Below are 22,195 nucleotides of genomic sequence, written 5' to 3' on the forward strand. Positions count from 1 at the left end.
ACCATATAAATCACCCCCATCTTGTGTGGTATTGAAGTTAAAATATCAATTGGTATTAGAGCAGGTTATCCTTGAAGAGGCTAACACCTTAGGAGAATATCAAGATGAGTGCACCACCTGGAAATTGGGAAGGACAATCTACTGCTAGGCCACCACTCTTCAATGGCCAGTACTACTCCTGGTGGAAAAACAGAATGAGAGACCACATCATAGGAGAAGATTATGAGCTATGGGACATTGTCACTAATGGTCCCCTGGCTACCATGAAAAAGAATGCTGACGGAGTAGATGTGCCAAAAACAAGAGCTGACTGCACTGCTGAGGACTTGAGGAAACAGGAGAAAAATGCGAAGGCCAAGAAATGGCTCGTGTGTGGACTTGGTCCAAACGATACAGCAGAATTCAAAGTTATACTACTGCTAAGAAAATTTGGGACACTTTGCAAGTTGCTCATGAAGGAAAACCTCAGGTGAAGAGGTCCAGAGGAACGTTACTATATTCTCAATATGAGAATTTCACTATGAAGGAAGGGGAAACCATCCAAGAGATGTACACAAGGTTCACCACATTGACAAATGAACTTAAGTCTCTTGGAAGGATTATTTCTGAAGAAGACAGAGTTGAGAAGATTTTGACAAGGGTTCTGCCGGTTACTTGGGAGAGCAAAATCACTGCCATTCAGGAATCAAAAAACATTGCCACTCTTAAGTTGGATGAGCTAATTGTAAATTTCCCTGCTTATGAACTTAGAAGGCAAACCATGAAAATGGATGTACCCAAGAAGGAAAGGAGCCTGGCACTCAGAATCACTGAACATTCTGATCTAGAAGATGATAAAATGGCTATGATCACAAAGGACTTCAAGAAGTACCTAAAAAGAGGAAAGGGTCCTTCAAGAAGTGGAAGCTACAGCAAACCAAAGGCTCCTGAAAGGCAAACCAATGAGGGATGCTACAAGTGTGGCAAGACTGATCACCACATCAAGAACTGCCCTCAATGGGAAATTGAATGGAAGAAGGAAAGAGCAGAACAAAGAAATAGGAAGAATGAACAGGTTCAACCCAAGAAGAACAAAGGATCAACAAAGGTTATGGTTGCTGCTTGGGGAGAGACATCAGATGAAAGCTCAGATGATGAAAATGGAGATGAACAAGCACTTATGGCTATTGGAGAATCTGATGAGGAATCTGAGGTAAGTGTAATTCATCTCAAAGACAATATTAAATTTTTGTCTAAATAAAGGCTATCTGAATTACTTCTAGATTTCATTATTGAATCTGAGGATGTAAACAATGAAAATGAACAATTGTCTAAGTAATGTGTGATTTTTAAAGTAAAGTGTAAGAACTTGGAACTTAGGGTTAGTGAGACTATAAGTGAAAATACTGCATTAAAGAACCAGGTTCATGCATTTGAATCAAATGTCCTACAACTTAGTTCTGAAAATCTAAAACTGAAATTAGGAACAAGTAAGAAGACAACGGATTGCACACAACTCATTCGAGAAGAAAATGTAGGTAAACTAAAAGATGAGTTGTATAAGAAGGATGAGCAGGTTAGAATTTTGAAGGAGAATATAGGCAAAGTCAAGCTTGAACTAGACAGAACTTGTAAATAGAACAGGTCCTCCGATGCACTTTTATGGCTACAGGAACATCATAGTAGCAATAGAAGAGGACTTGGCTTTGGGAATCTGCCACCTAAATGGAATCCCAAAAGCAAGTACCTTACACTTCGTGAGAACAAGATTTGTACTCAGTGTGGTAAAATAGGTCACTATAAAAGTGAATGCAATGCAAAAGATAAGGCAAGTCAAAAGAACAAAGAATTTGTTCAAGGGAAAAATAGGCTGCTAGGTTGGGCTAGAAAGAATTTGATTCATCATTTTGCCTATAGAAAGGTACCCAAACTAGTTTAGATTCCTAAGACTAACCCCTGATTTCCTTTTGCAGGTCCAAGTGAAGGGGAGCAGCCAAATATGGTACATGGATAGTGGCTTCTCAAAGCACATGATAGGAAGCAAGAACCAGTTCCTTTCACTTGAGGACCTTAAAGGAGGTAATATCTCCTTTAGAAATAGGAAGAAAGGTGAGATCATTGGGGTTGGTAAGGTAGATAAAACTGACTCTCACTAGATTGAGAATGTCTATTTGATAGATGGACTAAAATACAGTCTAATTAGTGTATCACAACTGTGTGATAGAGGTAACTTGGTAGCATTCACCTCTACTAAATGTTTTGTGATTAATCTTACCATTGACAAGATTGTTTTGCAGGGAAAAAGAGTGAACAATATATATATTGTAGATCTGTCCAAACTGTCAGAAAATAAACTCACTTGCTTAAGTGTGTTGGACAATGATCCCCTCCTTTGGCACAAGAGACTTGGACATGCAAGTCTGAGTCAACTCAACAAATTAGTCTCCAAGGACTTGGTGATTGGACTGCCTAACATCAAGTTCAAGGAAGACAAAGTTTGTGAGGCTTGTGTAAGGGAGAAGCAGGTAAGATCCTATTTTAAATGAAAGAAAGTGGTAAGTACCACCAGAACGATGGAACTGGTCCATATGGATCTTTGTGGTCCAATGAGAACATTAAGCAGAGGTGGTAAAAGATATGTGATGGTGATTATTGATGATTACTCTAGGTTTACTTGGACATTGTTTTTAACATCTAAAGATGAAGCATTTGACATGTTCACTTCTTTTATTAGAAAAACTCATAAACAACTAGGTAATCAACTTGCATCAATTAGGTCTGATCATGGCACTGAATTTGAAAATGCTAAATTTGCTGCATTTTGTGATGAGCATGGCATAGATCATAATTTTTCTTCTCCTAGGACTCCATAACAAAATGGAGTAGTTGAAAGAAAGAATAGGACATTTGAAGATATGACTAGGACTATGCTTCTTTCTAGTAAACGGCCATATAACTTCTGGACAGAAGCTGTAAATACTGCATTCTATATCATAAATAGGTGCATGAGTAGACCTCTTTTTGAGAAGACTCCTTATAAGTTACTTAAAGGGAGAAAACCAAATATATTCCATCTTAGGGCATTCGATGCAAGTGCTTTGTGCACAACAATGGTAAAGACTCCCTAGGCAAGTTTGATCCCAGAAGTGATGAGGGAGTATTCTTGGGATATTCTTCACATAGTAAAGCTTATAAGGTCTATAACAAAAGAACTATGTGTGTTGAAGAAAGTTTTCATGTGGTTTTTGATGAAACTAACATTCTTTCTGAAAGACAGGAACATGATGATGAAGCAATTGGGCTGGTGAGAAACTTAAATGAAACCACAGCCCAGACTGAAGCTGCACTGGAAGAAGGAACAGGTGATAGAACATGTCCTTCTACCTAGGGCAACCAGACAGGGGGAATAGAACAAAGAGGAAATGATTCTCAAACCTCAAGGGAATCTGTTCATGAACATGTTTCATAGTAACAAAGCATTGAAGGAACATCATGGGGAAATCAGTTGGTTGTAAAATCTTACAAGTATCAAAGTTCTCATCCCATTAAGTACATAATTACTGATCCAACCTCTGGAATCAAAACGAGATCTTCATTAAAGTATCTTTGTATTTTTTATGCTTTCTTATCTCTTATTGAACCTAAAAATATTGTTGAAGCTTTGCAGGATGCAGACTGTGTAAATGCAATGCAGGATGAACTCAATCAATTTGAAAGGAGTCAAGTTTGGCATCTGGTACCAAGACCCTTGGACAGATCAGTAATTGGCATAAAATGGGTCTTTAGAAACAAACTTGATAATGACTGTGCGAATCGCATAGTGGTCGCAGACACAGCCGAAAAAACTTGGAAAGTTGGGTATGCAAATATGCGGTAAGATTTCAAATTATGCGGCCCGCATAGCAACTATGCGATCGCAAACGGCGTCGCAAAATGACGATGAGCAACCTAGTCCCAAATCCATCGCATAACACATATGCGACCGCATAATATGTTATGCGATCAACGTTCCCACCGCAAAACTCTCTGGTATAAGACCCTAAACCCGTTGCATACATTCACTCTCACTCACACACGAACACTGCACAACACACACAGTATTCCAAAATTTAAAAAAAAAAAAAAAAACCAAAATCACATAGCAAGGATCAGCATTGCGGAAAGATTCACCCCATTCATATCTCGGAATTAATTTTTACCTTGCAAAGATATCTGGTATGTGAACCTCTTCCCTATTTATCATAATTATGCTAAACAATGGCATATGCTTGCTTCCCTTTCTTTCCCCTTCTTCTCAAAGTTGATCATTAGGGATCTAGATGGATGAATTATTTGAATTCGAGTGATAGGAGTCATGTAAGTGAGGGGCTTGACCATTGTTTCTGAGGAAGATGATCTTTGCGGTCCACATAATTGGTTTGAGGTCCACAAAGTCGTCGCACATCGGAACCCTAGGTGGCCCGGTGTAACGTGATTTTGTAATGGAATATGCGGTCGCAAATTTATTTTGCGGACTGCGTAGCTGCCGCAAACAAGGTCAGAAAAATTGCTTTTGTTATGAAGAGAAATGCGACCGTTTTGCGGTCGCATAACAAACTTTGTGGTAGTATTTTGCTATCGCATAATTTGTTACTTCCTGGGCGTGTAATTCTGCGACGGGTTTGCGGTCCGCAAAGATGTTATGTGATCGCATAACCCATCGCATAAGTCGTCTGCCTCTTTCATCTTCTATCAACATGATTCCTATGCTATATCCACCCCTTACACACTGTTTCATTGACAGGAATGGCACCAAAGAAGTCTATTGCAACACGATCACCATCCGTTCGTGGAAAGAAACGGGTTGCTGCTCTAAGCCAACAGGCCAAACAGTCTAATCGGAAACTGCCTGAGACAACCCGCAGCACTTCTGAACACTCCTCCCAGTCTGAAAAGGAGGAGGCACAGATTGACCTCCTGTCATCTGTTGACCTACAAGTTGAAGCACGACGGAGGAGTGGGGAAGATCTAAGATTTGGGGTCCCCGGCTCATGGAACCTATACAAAGAAGGGATAGCAAAGAGAAACATTCTTGAGGAGAAACGGTTGAGTCTAAAGGGTCTGAAAGAGCACTATCCTCACATAATCGAAAACATTAAGAAGAGGCAATGGAAGATTTTCACCGAAATCCCAGATGAGTATAATGAGACACTTGTGAGGGAGTTCTATACTTCTTATGCTGCCTCACGATATGCTGAGAAAAAGAGGAACAGGGTAATTCTGCAATCCGTCCAAGTTCGGGGGGTTCAAGTACTCTGTGATGCAGGTACCATTAGTGACCTATACTTTGAGGACTGATCGTCAGGCACGGCTGAGTAAGATGCAAAACTCGCCAACAGTGACAACGAGCGTGCCTGGATTTCTTCTGTAATAGCAAAGGGGACCCCCTCCTGGATTGACCCATGCCACAAGATTTACAAGCGGGATTTCATGGAGGAAGCCCGATATTGGCTCAGCTTCGTCTGCTCCCGTCTTATGCCGACTAGGAATGAGGCTGACATAAACATTGACAAGGCACTTATTATTGCATGCATTATGTCGGGCATAAAGATTGATGTAGGACATATTATATTCAGGGAGTTGGGGATCAGAGCAAACCAAAAACAAACATCCCTTCCTTTCCCGTGTTTGATCACGGCTTTATGTAAGGCTGTGGGAGTTCCCCCTATCCTAAAGAATGATCGTATTTAAAAAGCTATCCAAGCTATTGACATCACTCGGCTAAGTGATGCAGTAGACATGAAGACGGACGTCCAACCTGAGACTTCACTCCCTCATCCATCAGATTCATCAGCACCTGCACCTGTTGCCCACTCACTGCCTGACACTCTTGCCCCAGCCACTCCACATCCAACCACTAAACAGCTACCTACCGCATTACCAGCTCTCTCAAAGCTGGGTCTACTAGCCCAGCACGCCAATGCTAAGGTAGATCGGCTAACAAAGGAACTCCTGAATCTTATCAGGCAAGCATTAGCCCTCATTCATGCCTCAGTGAGCGGTCTTCATTAACAACATAAATCGTATGAAGATCGCCTAACGCACTTTGAAGTGCGAGTTGAGAGGGTCGAGCGAGGCGAAGTGGGAGCTATGCCTCAACTCAGGAAAGATGTCGTTGAGCTGAAATCGGAGCTGCATAAGATGCAGAACTTGGAGTTCGACTTGACCTCCTTTCTCCTGGAGAGCGGCGAGCAGGGTACAGGTACCTCCATTCCGGTCTTGGATTTGGACTTCACAAACATTATTCCAACCTTGAGAGCACAGGGAACTGAGACTTCAAAGGCTCCAGCTTCCAGTATACACATTGACACTCCTTCAGAGAAGGGATCCGGAGAGTCGACGTGCAGACAGCAATTGCACATTCGCTTGATGACATGGTCACCAAGGCACATCCAGCGATCACACCGTCCTCACTGGGAGAAGCTAGCAGCTCCCAGCATCAGCCTCACAACAGGTGGAGCTTCCTATCCCTGCCTCAGTGACTACCACACAGTCCGAGACTTCACCTATTGTTTCCATAGTGCCCGAAAGTGACCCCACTGCTGCCCAGAATACTCCAGTCCTTCCAAGCGCCTAGTGCGCCCCAGGAAGCCCCTAAACTTTGCTTTTACATTTTCTATGCATTGGTGTCAATGCATGCTTTTGAAGTTAGGGGTGGGGGGTTGTCATATTTTGTGTAAACAATTGTACATAAACTCTTTTCTTTAACAGCATAGATTGGTACCTAGAAATGAATTCCCCTTGATTTTTCTTCGTCGGTTTCTTTTCCAAGGGTGTAATAGTAGAACCAGGCAATAGCATGGAATATTTTTGACTTGTTTGGTGTTGATTGTTTAGTTTCAAGCATGTAATGACTCTATAAAAATAAAGCGTACCCTTCTTTTGAATATATATATATATATATATATATATATATATATATATATATATATGGGGTTAGTCATTGTGAACTTGAGGCTCGCTCTTTAACTTTATGCTTACTCAGAATCTTACATATCATGTGATGAAAGCTGTGAGTTGCCTTGCATTCACTTGAGGGCTAAAACTATGTTGAGTTGAACAGTTCATGCATCATGAGTGAGTGAGGATTTGTATAAATAATACTCATGCTTAGCTTGTGATGTCTAGAACTTGCCCGGTTGGTTTCTTAGTACAAATTTCAGGTTAATGATTGGGTGCTAAAATGATCTTAGGCTATCTTATGACTTCTAGCTAATTTTGACCAAATTGACCTTCCCAGTACATAAATTACCCTAGTTACCCCTTTTTGAGCTTTTAACCTTTTATTTGGCTACCACATTACAAACATTTATCCCGTTGTGAAATAATTATTCTTCTTTTGAACTCATCCCTCCTTGAACGAGTAAGAATGATGCTAAAAGCTTAAGTTGGGGGTGTCGGTGCAAAGTGGAAAGTGGCAATTGCTGAATATTGTGTGTAAACTCAAGCTCAAAGTTGTATATATGAAGAAACTCAAGCTCCAAAAATCAAAGCTTATAGAATTATTAAAAAAATGATGATAAAAGAAAAAGAGTGGACTCTTGTAGAAACTGAAGAAATACTTTTAGGTGGTTCTATGTCGGTAACTCGAGGTCAATAAGTGTTATGTAGTAAAGAAGAAAAGTGTATGTAGAGTTCAAGGAGGGTATAGCCACTACTTTCCTAAATATTGATCCAACCCGTCCCGAAATCTACAGTATAACCCATGAAAAGTCCTTGGTGATCTACAGCGAATCATTCCTGAGATAGCAGCAAGTTAAAATAAGGGCAAGCATATGGACTGATACTTATAGCATGTAGTTTTCGTTCCGAGTGCAAGAGTGTTTTGATTGCATCCCCTGTACATATGTGTGAGTTGGGGATTTTCCTTGTTGTGAGCACGCATGAATTGCAAGATTTAGCAGAAGTTAGGCTCTTGAAGTAGAATACAAGTGCACACTTAGTTGTGAGTAGCATTTTTTCATTTTGGTTGAGGCTCTAAGTTCACAAGTTGATTAGTCGAACTGTTAAATGATAGTTAACTTCCATGAAGAGTAAATAAAAGAGGTTACATGCTTGTTAGCTGACCATCTACAACCACTACTATTTTGTGACATATCGGAAATAGAAGTTGTATAGGATAGCATAATTTTGTCTTAGTTACTTGAGGACAAGCAAGAGTTTAAGTTGGGAGTGTTGATGTGCCATAGAATTTGGGCACTTTTGATACCAATTACATAGACTTTAGCTCGTCTTTCAATTCATTTTTAGTTAATTCTTATGAAATATTGGTGTTTTGTAGTGCATGAGACTTGAAGACCCAAAAACATGGAAAAGAAGTCAAAAAGCCACAAAAGGGCAGGAATGCTAGAAGTATGTGATCGCAGAAGTAATATGCGGTCGCATATTCACTACAAACTGAAGCATATTTTTGGTCAACTGAAGACGAGAATGTGCGGTCCATTATGCGGTCACATAACACTTCTACGATCGCATAATGACCGCATAATTGCAACTGAAGAATCTGCGTAGCACTTCTACGATGGAAAATGTGGTCGCATAACTGATATGCGGATCGCATAATGGAAATGCGACGGAAATCTGGGCTTGAATATCTGAACTTCTGCAATGCAAATGTCAACTATGCGGACCGCATACATGGTCTGCAACCATTATGCAGTCGCATAAGGGCTCTGCTAGGGCATTTTTGTCAAATCTTGACCCCAACTTTTAGTCCACTATAAATAGATTTACTAGAGTTTTTGTGGGGTATTGAGTCAGAAAAAGAGATTACTTTTAGAGCATTGAATACACCCTTCCTTTGGAGACTTTTGAAGAAAGGATCTTGTATCTTTGTAAGCTTTATGACTTTATTTATCGCTTTGTTCTTAGATTTCAGTATGAGTAGCTAGTTTTAATTACCAAGGTTGTGGACTCTAGATGGGTGTAATGTTAATGGGTGTTTACCATTGAATATATATATATAATGGTTGGTTGATATTTATTCAGTTCTTATGCTTCATGTGTTGTTAGTGGTTGCAAACATTAACTAATTCCATTTCACTCTATCTTTACTTGAAAAAGTGGGCTAGGATTTGGTAGAATTAAATACCAAAACTCAAGGCTTTAACCCTTGTTTAATGAAATCGTCTAGGAATAAGTGGGTTCTATTTGGAATAAATTGGTTATTTTCAATAGCAACTCTTTTACATTTGGAAAAATCGTAAAGAGAAGATATTACCCAACTATTGGGAAATATTGGGTAGTCACTTAGAAACCATTTTCATATCAAAGGACCTTCGATTAGAAATATATCATATTAACACCGATAGTATTACATTCCATCAATGGGGAAACAACCTTGGTTTTCTTAATCGAATTAAATACATTCTAACAATACAATCGTCTTCTTTATTTCACATAATTACTACACCATTTTCAAGCTAACATTTATAGAATTACGACATAAGTCAAGTCTCACACTAATCAAGTAACAGTTTCACACCTATTCCCTGTGGGATTCGACCCCAACCTCGTTGGATTATTATATTTAACATCGACCGCCTTACACCATTTATTTAGGTGTCATTTGAGCGTATCAGATACTCTGACATATGAGGAGGTCCCTGTAGTTATAGTAAACAAACAGGTTCGTAGACTTCGAACCAAAGATGTTGCTTCGGTGAAAGTAATATGGAGCAACCACTCAGCTGAGAAAGCTACTTGGGAGACTGAGGAAGCCATGAAGAAAAAGCATTCTTATTTGTTCGAGATTTCAGGTACATAATTCATTTTAAGCTTTACATATTTAGATTGTCAAGTTATGTGATATTTGTACTTATAATGATGTAAAATGGCTTTGGAAGGTATATCTATGTGCCTTGATGTTGTATATTATTGGATTGAGTAGCTGGAGGTGCAAAGTGTTATTGTTCAATTGGTTGGACAGGTTAAAAAGTTTTGGATAGCTCCAGTTACAAAGGAAACTCTACCGAAAATTTTGAAAATTTTAGAAGTTAGTCAAATTTTGGGGGTCATAAGGGATGGTGTGAGTAGCGTAAGGTCTAAGATCTTTTTGTTAGACTCAAGAATGGCCGCCACACAATATTCGAGGACGAATATTTCTTAGGGGGCGAGAATGTAAGTCCCCGGGAATATTTAGACTCTAAATACACCGATTACTAGCCTAATGACATGAATGAGATATCTTTATTATCGTGATCATAGTATGTTGTATTTGTCCAGGGGTATATCACTGAACAGTAAATTTTAGACCAATGTCCATAGAGAGCATATGTGGCAAATTTAATGAATATGATTAGACTTACATTATATTAATAAGAAGAATGAAAGTCATTTTTCTCTAAGTCCCATTGACAGCAAATTTAATTATCTGATGATTGCCTTTCTAAAATTGTTTATGGCCATTTTTACTAAGATTTGGATTTAAGTAATATCTACGTGGGCCACTAGTCAAAGGATCAAATTAAAGAGAATGGCATATGATAATAAATGAAAAATTGGCACCGTGTGACAACATATAATATGAATTGGCAAATTTTTAGCCTTAGATTATGTTTGGCAAAGACAGCCTAAAAGAATTGGCATCGTATAGCCAAATTCTAGAAAACCTACTTCCCTATTTATTCTCTCTCATGACTCAACTACATCTGGTTTCCGCACGAGAAAAAGAGCACGAAATGCTAACCTCCTTTGCGACTGCAATTTCAAACTCCGCCTCATCACTCTTTTTGCTATGAACATGAGATTCATTATTTAGAAACAAATTAGATTGCAAACAAACAAAATGCAAATTTATTTTTAGTATTAAAAAATATAGATATATACTTAAACATATATGCACATGTATAATACATTTGGGGTCAATACGTTTTGATGGGTGGATTCATCCTCATCTTTTCTTCGCTTTTTTCTTTTGTTTTTTGATTGAAAAAATAGTCCTAATTCTCATCTTGTATATTAATGTATTTCTACCATCTATATTTGTGTATATTCATAAGAAATTATGTGTTATAGATTGATATATACATAGAAAAAAATAAATTTTTGATATATACTTTGGGTACTGCAGGAGTATCGAGGTTGAGGAGGTCGTGGGAGATATGTGTAAGATGAGTAGGGGCAGAGCGACCGGGCCAGACGAGCTTCCGGTGGAATTTTGGAAGTGTGTGGGGAGAGCAAGTTTGGAGTGGTTGACTAGGTTGTTTAATGTTATTTTTAAGGCGAAGAGGATGCCGGATGAGTGGAGGTGGAGTACGGTGGTTCCATTGTATAAAAGCAAAGGTGATATCCAGAGTTGTAACAATTATAGAGGTATCAAATTACTGAGCCATACCATGAAAGTGTGGGAGAGAGTGGTTGAAGCGAGGGTGAGGATGACAGTGTCTGTATCCGACAACTAATCCAGGTTCATGCCGGGTCGTTCGACTACAGAAGCTATACACCTTGTTAGAAGGTTGGAGAAACTGTACAGAGAGAGGAAGAAGGATCAGCACATGGTGTTTATTGACCTAGAGAAAACGTATGACAAGGTTCCTAGAAAGGTTCTCTGGAGATACCTGGAGGTAAAAGGTGTGTCGGTTCCCTACATTATGGCGATTAAGGACATGTATGATGGGGCTAAGACTCGGGTTAGGACAGTAGGAGGCGACTCTGAGCATTTTCCGGTTGTAATGGGGTTACAGCAAAGTTTTGCGCTCAGTCCGTTCTTATTCGCCCTGGTGATGGACGCATTAACACACCATATTCAAGGGGATGTGTCATGGTGCATGCTATTTGCCGATGGCATAGTTCTGATTGATGAGTCGTGAGCCGGTGTTAACGAGAGGCTAGAGGTTTGGAGACAGGCTCTTGAGTCTAAGGGTTTCAAGCTGAGAAGGATGAAGACGGAATACCTGGAGTGTAAGTTCAGCGCTAAGCCAAGGTAAGTGGGCGTGGATGTGAGGCTTGATTCGCAGGTCATCCCGAGTAGAGGCAGCTTCAAGTACCTTGGTTCGGTTATCCAGGGGGAGGGAAGATCGACGAGGATGTCACACACCGTATTGGGGTAGGATGGATGAAGTGGAGGTTAGCATCTGGAGTTCTGTGTGACAAGAGAGTGCCACCGATACTCAAAGGTAAGTTCTATAAAGCGGTGGTTAGACCAGCCATGATGTGTGGAGCTAAGTATTGGCCCGTTAAGAACTCACATATCCAGAAGATAAAAGTAGCAGAAATGAGGATGTTGCGGTGGATGTGCGGGCACACTAGGATAGATAAGATTAGGAATGATGATATTCGGGAGAAGGTGCACGTGGATCCCATTGATGACAAGATGCGGGAAGCGAGGCTTAGATGGTTCGGACATGTTCAGAGGAGAAGCCCAGATGCTCCGGTACAGAGGTGTGAGCGGCTGGTTGTAGAGGGCACGAGAAGAGGTAGAGGGCGGCCTAAGAAGTATTGGGGAGAGGAGATCAGGCAGGATATAGCGAGGCTCCAGATTTCCGAGGACATGACACTTGATAGGAAGATGTGGAGGTCGAGTATTAGGGTTGTAGGTTAGGAGATAGTTGAGTCGTGCCTTACTTCGTACCATTGTGGGACTAGCCATGTAGGGTTTTCATCTAAGATAGCTAGTGACAATGTCGTGTCTTACTATTTCTCTTTTCAGTGCAGGTCTTATTTACTAGCTATCGCTTTTACTTTGCATCTTTCTTCTAGATTTCATGGTGTTCTTATTTTTCTTATGATTATTTTAGTGATACTAATATTGTCTCCTTTTGCTTTACATCTTTATTCTGGATTTCATGATGTTCCTATTTTTCCTATGATTGTTGTTGTGATACTAATATTGTCTCCTTTTTGTCCTTTTGTCTTTTTATTTTTTTGAGCCGAGGGTCTTTCGGAAACAGCCTCTCTACTCCTTCGGGGTAGGGGTAAAGTCTGCGTACACACTACCCTCCCCAGACCCCATTAATGAGATTTTACTGGGTTGTTGTTGTTGTTGTATTTTGATATACAAAAATAAAATTGATATACATTTTGATATACACATAAAATAAAAATAAAATTGTAATATACATTTTGGTATACACATTATTTGATGTGTTATACATTGTGATATATAAACAATATAATTATTTTTTGTTATACACTTGGATATGCATTGACATAGAGTCAACAATAAATTTTAAACAATTATATTTATAATTGCATACTTTAGATTTACAATAAAATTTTAATATACACAAAAAAGTAAAATAAAAGTATGATATACATCTTGATATACATATTACTGTTGTGATATACATTTATTGGCTATTTGGTGCCAATATCTATAATTAGGGCTTTTAGTGCTAATTATGTGGGTAGATTGTTACACCATGCCAAAATTCCATAATAAATTCTTTAGTCCAAGCCCATGGATCATGTGACCAGCAACCACAATAAGTGTAAGCAATTGGGGAAAAAATGGGAAAAGAAAGAAACCTTTTTCTAAGATGTAAACCTTGTTGAGAAAAAAAATATATATATATATATATATATATATATATATATATATATAAATATGATGGGTATAGAAGTAAAGAATTTTAATTGGTATGATTTTTCTTGTTAGAAAATGTAAGATATTTTGAACCAGCAAAGGTTATTTTGTTCCTTGCCCGTGAAAGATTATTTTCTTAGCTCACTAATTATTCTATTTATCAGTATCGTGATTGTGACGGTCTCGAAATTGAACTGATGGTCATCTTAAACTTACGATTGGATCGAAAGGCAAATTGAGGTGAGTTGAGGTTTACTTTCCTAGTAGGGAATTCCATTAGAACTCATGTGCTCCATATGTTAGATAAAGTTAAGTCATGCCTTTTCGTGATCCAATACTCAGTTCACTTATTCTTATTCAGTACGACATTATATGTGGCATGAATACATGCTTATGTGTATTACCAGTTGTTAGGTGCCTTTATTTGTGATATTCATATTCAGTTAAGTATTAAGTTTCAATATTAATTCATGCATCAATGTGATCACATTCAGTAGGGAGAAGTGGCCAACCTCCCCCAACGTGAGTGTCATGATGCCAGGGTTGTCTACCCCACGCTCGCAGGTGCCAACTGTTTGTTAGGAAGATAGGCCGACACTCCCCCGTACGTGTTCCCAGATGCTCACGTATGCTGAGCCATTATGCGTAACAATTTACAGCAAAGTTATGTTTTAAAATCTATATAACTCAGTTTCTATTTTAGATATTAGTTATGGAATCAATTTCTACTTTAAGTCTCAGTTTCAGCTTACAGTTTAGTTTATAGTTTCAGTTTTCAGCTTATTACTTTGGTTGTAAAATTTTATATGATTTATATAATTTTTTTCGTATATCCGTTTTCTTTCTTATTTTTTCCAGAAGGTCTCGCTCCGCCTTTTTAAGAGGTAGCCTGTGGGACTTACTGGGTATCCTTTGGTGGTACTTAGCCCGTTTGGGCCTGCTACATCGTGTGGAAGGTATTGAGGACACAGGTAACGAGGCACGTGGCTAGAGGAGATATTCTAGATTCAGTATACAGACTCCCTTGATTCATCCCAGCGGTGGCGGACCCTTTTCAGACTATTAGTTATATCTTTTTTGATGTTTATTTTATTTTCGGGGATACCCCCATAGGCTATGTATTTTATTTTATTTTCAGATTCTAAATGCTCATGACTTGTTAGTGCGTTAGTATTAACGTATTTTGGGATTTATCCTTTATTTATTATTTTTATCAGTTAGTTTAAGAACTGTAACTTGATTAGGATTAATATTTAAGCACGTTAAATTCTTTGCTATTGAACTTGAAGTTTAATACAAATAGTATAGGGTTCACTCAACGAGTGGTAAGAGTTGAGTGACAATCACGTCATACCCAGTTTGGGGGCGTGACAGTTTTGTGCATAGCCAATGTATGTGTTGTGCACTAATAGTGCAAGTTTTATGCATCGATCTTAAATTTCTATAAGCCAAACATATTATTTTTAACCAATGTGATTAGACTTTTATCTTAGCTACATGCAAGAACACCACATATATTTTCACACAATTCAAATTTTTAGTTGTTGATGAAAAAAGTAGTCATAAATAACACAAATCATTTTTTTATTGTATGTTTTATCTTTTCATTTAAACACCTACCATTCATAATAAAAGAACCTAACATAAAATTATAATCCTAGAAGGTCAACTACTTTAATAATCACTGTTTAAAATTTTCCATATATAAAATGTGATGTTAGCATACTTCCTTATTTCTGTCTTCACTTCTCTCTTTTACATTAACTTCTAAGTTATTTGTCTCGTTAATTTCATAGCTACGACTAGCTCTTCTAATTCTTCTAGACTAGTTATTGGCTGGGCGGATCTACCTTTGTCCAAGCGGTGTCATGTGTCACCGCTTCGTCGAAAATTTTTACTAATTATTCATATATAATTCAAATGAAAAAATAAGAAAATAAAAATCAAATAAGTGACACCACTTGTGACACATAGGCATCTAGCTTATCTGGTCAAAGTCTGAAGATATCTATGCAGGGCTGTGAGTTCGAACCTGCGTGGCCTCATTCTATGTTTTAATACTTTTGTACTACTTGACAAGCACAATACAGTTTTTTAAAATGGAGGGATGCTGCATTGTAAGTTGTGTTATTTCTTTTTTCTTGATTGTTTTTTTAAATATGATATTATTACAGTAATATTTTTATTTGTTCACGTCTATAATGGTGACACTGCTTACAAAAATTCGTGCGTACGTCACTGGTTACTGGTAATTTTTTTTTCAAATGATAACAAGAATGCTCCTCAATGCTCCATAATGTCTATCACCAAACTTCGTTGTAGCCATTTTCTTGTGCACTAATAGTGTAAGCTTTGTGCATTAATTAACCTTAAAATTTTAGTAGTTCAGTTCTATATAGTGAAAGTCTTTAAATTATTTTCCAATAACACCGCTCTTTCTTTTGTTTTCATGTTTCACCTATTCAAAGGTCCAGGTCCACATTACCTGAAAATTTCAGTAAAAGAAAATTATATAAAAAAATAATTAAGTCAAGAAAGAAAAGTTGTAACAACCCGACCGGTTATTTTGAGTATTTGCACTTCGCTCGATAGTTTAGGAGCATGAGTAGCTCCGTATAATTTATTATGACTTGACTGAATTGTCAGTTTTGGTTTCGGGTTATTCGGAATCGATTTGAAAGAATGAATTTCATTATTGAAGCTTTAAGTTGGAAGAGTTGACTAAGTTTGACTTTTGTGTATTTGACCTCGGAATGGAGTTTTGATGGTTTCGTTAGGTTCGGATGATGATTTCGGACTCGGGCGTATGCCCGAATTTGCATTTGGATATTCCTAGAAATATTCGGCACTAATTGGCGTAAGTTGGAAATTTGAAGATTTGGGAAGTTCATAAGTTTGACCAGAAGTTGACTTTGATGATATCGGGTTCGGATTGTGTTCCGGAAATTTGAATAGCTTCGTTAAGTTTTTTGGGAATTGTGTGCAAAATTTGAGTTCATTCCGAGTTGATTTGATATGTTTCGGCGCGAGTTTTGGAAGTTGAAAGTTCAAAGTTCATCTAAGCTCGATTTGAGGTGTGATTCATCGTTTCGATATTGTTGTGCGTGATTTGAGACCTCGAGTAGGTCCGTGTTATGTTATCGGACTTGTTGATATATTTGGACGGGGTCCCGAGGGACTCGGGTGAGTTTCGGACGAGGTTCAAACCTTTTCGTCGCATGTTGCACTCGGCTGAGGCTGCTGGTTCTAGTGTGGCCGCATCTGCGGACAATTGGTTGTAGAAGCGACTTCACATATGAGAGTTTTTCTTCGCAGATGCGTGAAGGGGCAGTTGGGCGTGAGGATCGCAGATGCGGAGGAAGGAGCGCACCTGCGTGTGCACAGAAGCGAGTAAGTGCGCAGAAGCGTGTTTTGTCTCGCACCTGCGCTTGCGCAGAAGCGGTGCCTATTGCGAAGGTGCGAAAGAATAGAAGTCCAGTGTTTTCCGTAGAAGCGGCCCTTTGAAGCTAAAGCGAAAATCGTTGGGCAAAGGCTATAATTTTGAGGGTTGATCGTTTTATTCTCATTTTGAGACTTGGAGCTCGGTTTTTGGGCGACTTTGGAGAAGAATTTCATCGCAAGGATTGGGGTAAGTATTTTATACTCGGTTTTGATTATATTTTGTGATTTTATCTTCATTTTTGGTAATTGGATTATGAATTTTAAAGAGAAATTTGGGGTTTTAGCCTAAAGTTTCATAGAGTGAATTTTTGAGTTTTGAACATCGATTCGGAGTCGAATTTAGGTAAAGCTAGTATGGTTGGACTCGTAATTGAATGGGTTGTTGGATTTTATAAGTTTCGAGGAACGGGCCCACGTTGGATTTTTGGGTTGATTTTGGGCTTTTGATTAAAAATTCAACCTTTATCGATTGGGTTTGTTTCCTTTGGTATTAATTGATGTATTTGAGTTGCTTTTGGATAGTCTCGAGCCGTTCGGAGGTCGGTACGCGCGAGATGGTATTTTTGGAGTATCGCTTGGCTTTATCGGTATTGGACTTGGCTTGTTCGAGGTAAGTAACACTTCTAAACTTGGTACTGAGTGTATGAAACCCTGAATTACGTGCTATGTGATTGATGTTGAGGTGACGCGCATGCTAGGTGACGGGCATGTGGGCGTGCACCGTAGTAACTGTGATTTAGTCAATACCATGGAATTATGTAGCTACCTTATCTGAATGTTTTTACTATACTCTATGTGTTAGAGCACTTGAGCTGTAATTTATGCTAGAAATCATGTTTAGGCTATATGTTGGCTCTATTGGGACCCACAGTGGTCATTCCTTGCTATTGAATTATTCATCATTACATATCATATCTAAGCCTCTCTTATTGTATATTGCCGCATCTCATATCATTGACTTGGGTTGCTTAGCATGAGTGTTGTGAGCCCGAGAGACTAGAGAGACCGATGACTGAGTGAGGTTGAGGGCCTGATTGTGACGATATTGATACTATAGCACGTGAGTTGTCCGTGCAGCACGTGAGTTTTTTGTGCGTATCCAGATATTGATACTATAGCATGTGAGTTATCCGTGCAGCACGTGAGTTGTCCGTGCGGATCCAGATATTGATACTATAGCACGTGAGTTGTCCATACAACACTTGAGTTGTCCGTGCGGATCCAGATATTGATACTATAGCACGTGAATTGTCCGTACAGCACTTGAGTTGTCCGTGTGGATCCAGATATTGATACTATAGCACATGATTTGTCCATGCAACACGTGAATTGTCCGTGCGAATTATAGCATTTGGGCTGAAGGAGCCCCTCCGAATTATGCACACCCCCAGTGAGTGCAGTTGCTAGCAGTGTTACGCCCCATTTTCGCAAGTCTTTAAGAGTTAACATTCGGGGATGAATATTTCTAAGGAGGGAAGGATGTTACACCCCATACTTCAGATGTCACTGTCATTATAAGATTATCTACTGTAAGCTCAAAAAAGATAAAATTATTCTACAAGGATAAGGAAGGTTTATCGAAGTCTTAAGTAAGTTAAAATGAATGAGACTTGGAAAAAACATAAATGAGATAATTATTACATTTTGTGCATCCCAAAGTAACGTATAATGAATATGAGACTTGTTAATCATGATTTAAATGAGTGTAAAGTCATAATATGACTATATATGATGTTTGGATATAAAATATAAAGTTTGGGAGAAATCGGATTTAACTTAAGGCAAAATCGAGTTAAGATTTGCCTTGTAATGAGCCGTTTTGAGAAATTAAATTCGTAAGCTTTATGATATCATTTTGGGACATATCTCATACCAAAATGAAGGTCTTGGAACCTAGTTTCCAACGGTCTAAACCATTTATTCATACGATATCAGGGTAGAGAAATATGAATTTTTAAAGTAGGGTCAACAAGTCACATCGCCGCACTTCGGAAAAACTGACAGGTTTATAGGCCAGGTTGCGAGGCTGTTTTCTCCCAATATATTTAGTGTTACAAGGAGATCTTATATGCAATTAAATCCCCATGTGTTTAGTTTCCAACACTTCAAATCTTTTGTTAATACGATGTCGGAGTAGAGAGATACAAGCGTTCGAAGTTGCACCACTCAAGCTGCCAAGCAGTCAACTTACCCACCTGCTTAGTGAATTGAGGCGGTGGGCTTATAAGTGATCTTTTCCCGTATATATCTCGTCAATATTCAGAGAACACTTACACCAAAATACTCTCAAGCTCTCCAAGGTTGTTTCAAGAAATTCCAAGCAAGATTAACATCCCGGGCACAAAATCAAGAAGCGATAATATTAGAACGATCCCTACGATGTAAGTATCATTATACCGCCTCTCTTTTTCTTTGTAGTTGAGTTTTGGAAGGTACTTCATAGTTAAGAAAATGCCTAGTTTCTGTATTTAAGCTTTTAAATATCAAGGAAGGTTGATAAATTCGTTTCTTAATAGTTAGAACTCACGGGACGGTAATCGAAAGCTATGACTTCCATTTATTCCACTGTTAGCGGACTGTTTTGCAGTCCACTTGTGTTGGCCTCTTGTGCTTCTGATTTATGGAGTTTGAAATGATAAAGGGCGTGGAGAAATGCCACATGTGGTAGGGTAGTGGGTTGGTCGCTCGTCGTTGTAATTTCAGGCTAATTGATAACTTGTTGATTGGATGTGTTATGGTATATTTGGGGATTTTTTTGTATTGAAGGTCCCGAATTATAGTTTGGTTGTTTTTGAGTTTCTGATTGTATGGTGTTTGTATCTCGCCTATAGTAGGCTTGAGGGAGCAGTAAAATCAGGGGAAATGTTGCCCGTTTTATTTAGAATCGAGTTATCGTTTGAAATACGTGATATACTAGCGCCATCTAAGTTGTACATGTATTTCCTTGTTATAGGGATGGCGCGCTAGTTGTCATAATCTTGTTGTTGAGTTGCATTGACGACTTGAGGTATGTTAAGGCTATCCCTTATTTCCTTATGGCATGATCCATATGATACAAACGAAACGAGTAAACGCACAACTTTCATAAATGGATCTATTCATAGAAGTACTAGGAGTGCCTATGTTCTTGATTCCCCATGTATTCTATTATTATATTATTTGTTCATGAATCTTAGAAAAATACATAAGTTGACAAAGTTTATCTGAGAGATCTTATTGACTTACTTCATTATGCATTGCATTCATTTATACATGTACATTGACCCATGACCAGATGGCGTTATATACGCGTATATTATATGTATATGGAGTATGGGGAAAGGTTATGGCGTTATATACGCACCACCACCTAATCAGCTGGTATACATTAATGATTTCACCCATAGAGGCCAAGATGATATGATGGGAAACCCTCAAAGGCTTGATAATGTTAGGTACGCATATAACTATGCATGATGTGACATTTATACGCATATGCATGAGATTATAAATGTTTCATGATTCACACAGCTATTCAGACTTACAGGTTGAGTCATTTACTCTATGTTTCTTTCATGTCTTTTATATTCTATTTTAATGCCTTACATTCTCGATACTTTATTTGTACTGACGTACCTTTTGCTTGGGGACGCTGCATTTCATGCTCACAGATCCCGATAGATAGATTGAGAGTCTTCCTAGAAGGCTATCAGCTCAGTGGAAGGTGTTGGTGCAGTTCACTTGCTCCGGAGTTGCCTATTTGGTCAGTATGATTTGGACATGTATTGATTGGTATGGCGGAACCCTGTCCTGACCTTTATGACATTTATGTAGTCTTAGAGGCTTGTAAACAGATGTCATGTATATGGATACTTGTATGGCCTTGTCGGCCTATGTTTTGAGTATACAAATGATCATTTTAGCCGTATAGGCCCGTATGTCACATGTATAAGTTTGTATTCTATGTTGAGTCGTCATATGTCGAGTATCCCCTTATGTTGTATTCTGATTATATCATGATGTCCCTTCTGGACCATTTACCCATTATGGTATGATAAGAAAGATATGTTACGTTGGTGTTCAGTTGGGTAAGGCACCGGGTGCCCGTCGCGGCCCATCTGTTTGGGTCGTGACAAAAGTGGTATCAGAGCAGTTCTATCCTAGGGAGTCTACAAGCCGTGTCTAGTAGAGTCTTATTTATGGGTGTGTAGTGCACCACACTTATAAGCAGGAGGCTACAGGGCATTTAGGACTGTCACTCTTTCTTCTTAATCTAAATCGTGTGGTAGAGCTCAATTGTAAGAATTCAAACTCCTAAATTCTATTTTATTCATAATACAACGATACCTACATCCAGAAAGATAGTTGGTAAGAGATTGAATATGGTTGTGGAAGAGTTGAGTCAGAGGAACTCGATTTTGCATCATGCTTATGATGAGTAAATGTGAGGTTTTTAGCATATCACGTGTATACTAAGACGTGTAAGCTTCTTGATAAGGAGCCTTAAGGCATGAATACATATTCACCCATAAGGTAAAAGGCAATAAGAGAATCAGATGGTAAATATAAGTTTCAACAAGTAAAAGAAGCAAGGTGAAGAAATTCAGGCCGAGAAATATAAGCATTTTGAGTTACCTTCGACAGTAACAGAGGTATGTACAATTGGTCACACTCATCTCAGTTATGCCCTATGGGAGCTAACAGATATAGTTTAAGAGAAGGACAGGATATCAGGATATCATGATCTAGCTGGGGTTAGAGTAACCCAAAATTATGGATGGATTGTTAGTGTTAGCTGACATTTCTAAATGATATTGCAAACGTGGTAATAGTTATCCTTGTGAGACACCCATATGGTGCACTCTAGAATAGAACAACTAGATATGAATACTAGAATGTTCAGAAATTTCAGAAAATAGGTAGTGGAATCCTAGAAGGGATAAATATTTACCTTAGTATGACTCCAGCCCTTAGGAAAAAAAGAGAATGTTAGGCGACCTGAAGAGCCAGTGAGATGAAGCAAGGGGAGATAAAAGTGAAAGAATATTTGGTTGAAATTTTCAGAATAAAGTGATAGACAAAAATATTAGCAGGAGAATAAGAAGAGAGTAAATGAAGCATTATGAGTGAGATGTGATAAATGGGTAATAAAGATAAATCAAAATATGACACGATGACAGAGTCTATAATCAAGTAAAAGAAAAGACAAGAGGTGACAAACCTTGAGACAAT

Source organism: Nicotiana tomentosiformis, chromosome 5 (assembly GCF_000390325.3).
Source record: "Nicotiana tomentosiformis chromosome 5, ASM39032v3, whole genome shotgun sequence".
Classification (NCBI taxonomy): Eukaryota; Viridiplantae; Streptophyta; class Magnoliopsida; order Solanales; family Solanaceae; genus Nicotiana; species Nicotiana tomentosiformis.